A 6,044-nucleotide genomic window follows, 5' to 3' on the forward strand; every position below is an offset into this window, starting at 1 on the left:
AACGGCAATATGTCTGTTACTGTAATACTTTTATTTAAATATTCATTGTATTTTTCCATCACACTTCATAAAAACTTCCCTCTCTATAAAGTAGTTATTAGAAAAGGTATAAAACCGCCTTCAAGGTTGTCTATACCTTAGCTGCATATGAAATAGAGGAGGAAAGTTGTCTAGCATAAGCTTAAGTGTTTATAAACTTAAGTATTCATAACAGGGTTGTTGACTCGTATATCACCCTGTCTATACATAACCAAGGCAAATGCGTAGGTAAAATCCACAATGAAATGAACTAGATTTAGAATGAGGACACCTTAATTGGTTTCCCAGCCAGGCCACTAACTGGCTATGTTACAGTCACTTTGGTCATGGATTTACTCATCTGTAAAATGAAAGAACTGAATGAGGTGATTTCTAAGACCCTTTTCTGTTCCAATATTTTACAGGAAATTTTTTCCATCTGTTGTTCTGAGCTCCACGTACCGCCCACCTCTTGTCACAGTCAAGGGTCCGGTCTATTCCAATTCCAGTGACAGTAGCATTGCCCCAAGTGGCTTCAGGGTAAGACTGGAGAACTACAAGCCAAAATGACACATTTGTTCCCCTCATTTCTTAAGTCCCATGATAATTCTTGGGAACAGAAAATTGCAGATGATTAAATTAAAGATGTTTCGGCTTTGGACAGGAAGAGAACACTCAAGACGAAAGCTGACTTTACAAGTGTCTCAAACTCCTGAAAGTGTTCGAATTTGAGCTGAGTGCTTGTAAGAGCCTGCGCTCAATAAAAGCACATCGATCACGCAAAGTAGTCTTCCATGGCTGAGCCAAAGGAGGCAGCGATCATGAGCCAGAGTATGAAAGCTCCCTGGACTTCAATAACGTATTGCTAACTGGCGTAATCTCCTGAGAGAGTGCGAGACCTCAAATTAACAGCACGGAGTTGAGTCTAATAACTACATTGCACAACATCATATCTACTCTTCAGTCAATACTTCATTTTCTCATACAGCCCTCAGCCTCCTGCAAGCGTCTATTGTGTTTTGCAAGCGTCTATTGTGACCTTGAAGGGCACCAGTCACCTTACACCTTACTATCTCCAAATAGCCCAGTATGTCTTGAAATATTCTCAGATAATTATAGGTTGAAATCCACTCTGAAGGAACAGAAATCTTCTAGCATACTTCTTACCCAGCTTTTCAGTTCATCGCCTTACAGCAAACTGGGGTGGCTCAGATTGAAAAGTCAACCTATGTTTTTAGAAGTAACTTCCAGAGGCTTTGCTTACAATCACATAAGTCAAATCAGCAAATTCTTCCTGCTTCTTGTTATCTGCATCTCATAGGTCATAGTCCCGGAGCTTTGGTCACTGAAGCTTAGCAGGTTTCAAAGGAGAGTGACTTTATCCATTTTAATTAACAAAAAGTGCTCTGTAGTGTGATGGTGGATTACTTTTGAGTCTTCAGGGACTTGTTTAATTTTTTCTGGCATCTTGATGTTATGTTTTACATGGGAGAACTATTTTTGAGGAAGGAGTTTTTCAAAATAAGTAATATTTTCCTGTTCACCAGCTTTTAACTCATAATGGAAGTGCTGAGTTGGCATTTCTTCAAAAGGCAAGCGACATTACAGAGCAGTGTGGCCCGAGGCTAACGTTCATTGTCCTCTCTTCCACACAATACTATTTTAAAAATCGTGTTGAGTATATCAAAGTGTTGGAGACCCATCACACGCTCTCAAATTTTGACTAATTCTATAATAAGTTAGTGCCCTTTAAGGGCCTGGGTAAGTTCTGCTTCAGCTTTTCTGTTTGGATAAGGCTTCTCTTGTTAAAGTAACAAATTACCACAGGCATGTCCATACTGCACAAGAAAATAAATCCACAATTGTCCTAGCTTTTGAAGAATAATTCTTAAAGTTCACTAGGGTTAGCTTGGCTTAGGTAACATGACCTCCCTGCGCCCATCTCTGAGACCCAGAAAGATGTGATTAAACCTAGACAACAGATTCCACCCTCAGAATCAGGCAGAAAAAGCTATTTTATCCTATCAAATGGGAATACATCCTGACACAAAACATTGTGCCAACTGCTTTTACATTATTGCATTTTTTAAAAGTATTTAGTGCAGGGTCTCCAGGGTCCCACTATATAGATCAGACTCATAGTGATTCTCCTGTTTTCAGCCTCCCAAGGGCTGGGTTTACAGGTGCGTTCACCACGCCCAATCTCAGTGCGCGACGGGAGCGGGGCCTGCACAGCACACCAGGGGTGAACGCTGGCCACTGTACTCCGTCTAAGCAGGTGCATTAGTCCACTGAGCTATCTGGCCAGCTCTACATTATTGTTTTTTGTTTGTTTGTTTGTTTGTTTTGTTTTGTTTTGCTTACAGAACCAGGGGATTGAACTGAGGCCCTTGTACTTGCCAGGGAAGCACTTACTCTACTGAGCCATCTCCCCACCCCTACATTATTGTATTTTAAACTGTTCAAGACTTCATTATAAACAGTTGAGCACATTATTTTCTTAACTATTAATACTTCCTGGAAGAACATTTTAGGTTATTTCCAGTGGCTGACTATTAAATACTCCCTCAAATAATAACTGCTCTGGAATATTCATTTTATTTGGGATCATTTCCCTAAATATATTTGCAATAGAAGCAGAACTGTTCAGTCATGTAGAATGATCATTTTTAAGGCTCCTAATACCCATCGCCAAATTTCTTTCCAGCAGGCTTTTATCAATTTGTTTTTGCTGACATTTCATGAGAATTTCCACATCAGTGCACTCTTTCCAATGTGAAGCCTATTCATCTTCCTTTGTGTTTGCCAATTTGATGAGTTCAAAGAAAATGCAGAAGAATCTGGATAAAATCAGAAGCTCTGATCATCTGTCTTTCTTGCACACAAAATTTCAATGACTTTTGCTGGCCTTGACCCCATGCTCCCCAGAAAAACATGGAAGACCTTAAGGTGCTGTCCCTGGTGGTCTCCGCACCTCTCTCTTCTGTCGCTTCCCAGAGCACCCTGGAAAACTGAAACACTTCAAATTCCTGACTCTGCATCTTGTCTCATGTCTTAGCGTTTTTGCATATAATGTTCCACTCTGACTGAAGAATTCTTTTGACCTTGAAAATACCACCTGATTAGAGTCTCAATCACACATCATTGCACTGACCCTTACACAACCCATTCCACATAAAATATCTTTTAAGGAAAGGTGCACTGTCTCCTCTATCTTTGTGTATCTAGACCCTGGCCCAAAGCCTATTACCAAAAAGACAGAACATATGTAATCACAATAAATAATGGGTGGTGATAGAAAGAGAATGGATGGTGACAGATGGGAAAGGAAAGAAATTTGGTCTTGTAAGGGAAAATAAAACTGACCTCCGTGCTGCGGAGAAGTATATATAACCTCTCTGAGCTTCATTTCTAGATGTGGCCTGAGTTTAATGTTTACCAGCATTGACCGTACAGGCGAGGAAAAGGTGGCAGGTGGGAGAATAAAGAATGTCTTGAAGAAGAGTAGTTAGCCTTCTAGCTGAACAGTTCATCCAAAGTCCTCTTGGTAGTATGCTTTGTACAGACAGACAACATTGTAGGGTCCATGGTGGCACCAGGATAGAAAACAAGTCCACAGCACAAATCAGCAAAGCTGCTAAAAGCCATGTGCCCATCCCATTGTCCAGAATGAAATGGCCAAAAGCAGGCTTCACATAATCTAGATCCAAACTCATAGTCATGGCAGTTCATCCAGTGCAGAAATGGTGCCCCGCCTCCCAAAAGATTAGAACAGGAAAGATGCAGTGAAAGCCAAAACAAATCCATTTAGGCGGATGAAGTGGCTGGAATTTCTAGAATGTACCTCTTCCTTCCACAGGCTGGTCTAAAGCCTTACCTGAGCCACAGAGCATTCTGCAGAATTATGAACGTGCAACTTACACATGCAGGAGCTGTTGGGCACAACTCGGAAAGGGAGGCTGGTGGCGACAACCACCATCACGTCCGTCAGCCAGTCCTGAGAAACCACCACCGGCACCATGCTGGTTGCCCAGTTCTCTCAAGCAGAGCAGGGCCTGGCGCTTGCAAATATTGAGGATTTGTGAAGGGGATTAACTGGACTATGTCTCTAAGGTGCTTTGAGCACCTTGGAGAAAGAACTTTTAATTACAGTGTTGGCCAGGAGCAAGAGAGAAAATAAGGAAAGGATACCAATTTTGTTAGGGATACTGATGCACAGTCACTCTTTGGATAATTTTTTTTTGCCTCAAGGGATGCAACATGTTTCCTTCCTCCTTATTCTAGAACCTGAATGCTGCTTGAATGAAACAGGCTAACTTTATGCCTCTCTTTGCTCATAGGATGTGCTGCAGCTATTCTTTTTGTTAATTTTTTTTATACTTTTGTGTAGTTGTTTTACCCAGACATATTCAAATCAATTCATTTTTTTCCCGTGGCAAAAATGTCAGGTTTTAATTTATTTATAATTTTTATTCATTTTAAGGAGAAAAAAAGATAAAATAGTGATGAAACAGTTTCAAAACAGGTTAGTAGGACATTTACAATAATTAATACATTGCATATTACTGTCTTCGCAGTAGTTATTCAGAGGACAAGATGCAGACATGATATCTTTTTTTTTTCTTAGAACTAATCACAAATGTATTATTTATTCTTAGATGGTAGACATCACAACAATTTACCTACTTTGGATTAACTGATGTACAGGATTAAAAAATATATGTTTTGCACATTCTGAAAGTTCACAGATGTTCTATGTTCTGCAAACCAGGGGAAGAGTTATTTAGAAGTTGGCATCTTAATCATTTAGGTATGGATTTTGTTTAGAATTTACGATGCCGGACAAAGGGAAGGGAAGTAACTCTCCGAAGGGCAACTTCCAAAGAAGCACCCACTGCTAAGAGGAAGGACTGTAATGGCGATCCGCTCTGGCAGGTACCTACGCGCAATCCTGTGTCTTGCACGAATCCATTCCTCCTCACTCAGAAAGGTGCTAAGAATCCTCCACCATGGAAGATTAGAGGTGCAGCTCCTTCCTGAAGCACTGGAGCATCATCTTTGTCCAGTGTGATCCATGCTTTTACTGATGATCTTTTCCATGGAATAGCTATAGTTTTCCGTGATTCTGTTTTCCTCGATGCTTTTCCTGAAGCATGATTCACATCAGCTTGCAGTTGTCCTTTTCAGCTTTCTTCTTTTTCCCTGCTTCTATATAGACATTTTCTTTTCTTTCTCCTGGCTCCTTCCTCATCGCCCTCTGCCTTTGGCTCAGCTGACTCATTAGAGGTACCAAGTTGTTCCTTGGCCTGGGCCATTTGAGTCATCAGCCTGTCCATGTGGGATTGAATGTCTGCCAAGATCTCAGTCACGTGAGCTGTGGCCATGGCTTCCTGGATGTCCACCAGATGAAGGGCCTTTTGCTCCTCGTCGGCAATCACCTTCTGAACTTTCTTAAATTCCTGCTGTATAAACACCTTCATCTGGTCCCGAGTTACTTTAGGGTCTGAGCTCTTGAACTTTAACCTTTCCACCAACTCGATCATAGCCGCCTTCAGTCCGCCTGAGTCTTTGCTTCTTAGTTCTTCGAAGGCTTCATCTAGCGTAGAGAGCTGGTGGCCCTGGTGTGCACCAATGACTGGACACAGCACACAGATGAGCTGCCTGTCTTCCTGGCAATAAGTGCTCAAGTCGAGCCCATGGTGCGGACATTTCCTCTTGGCCACTCTCTCTGCTTCCATTTCTATTTCTGGGTCAAATTCGCTCTCTGCCTCAGTTTCCCCTTCCGCCTCGTACTCTCCTTCTTGGTTATCCTCCTCCGCCTCGCTCTCGGGCTCATCCTCCATGTCTTCCTCACTGTCCTCTTCACTCTCTTCCTCACGTTCCTCCTCACTCTCCTCCTGCGACTCACTCTCTTCATCCGACTCACTGTCTCCCTCGGACTCGCTCTCCTCCCCCGCCTCGCTCTCTACCTCCGCCTCCGGCTCAGCCTTGGCCCCGCGGTCGTCCTTCCCCACCCCGTCGCCCCC

At 42.4% G+C, this 6,044-nt stretch overlaps 1 pseudogene across 1 annotated transcript; it reads right to left on the reverse strand.

The window, feature by feature from the left end:
• Positions 1 to 5,038: 5,038 nt before the first annotated feature.
• LOC101576872 lies at positions 5,039 to 6,044 on the reverse strand (annotated as a pseudogene). Its single transcript, XR_002821092.1, has one exon. The product of XR_002821092.1 is annotated as a tripartite motif-containing protein 44 pseudogene (transcript).

The sequence above is a fragment of the Octodon degus genome, unplaced genomic scaffold (assembly GCF_000260255.1).
Source record: "Octodon degus isolate 3935 unplaced genomic scaffold, OctDeg1.0 scaffold00039, whole genome shotgun sequence".
Classification (NCBI taxonomy): domain Eukaryota; kingdom Metazoa; phylum Chordata; class Mammalia; order Rodentia; family Octodontidae; genus Octodon; species Octodon degus.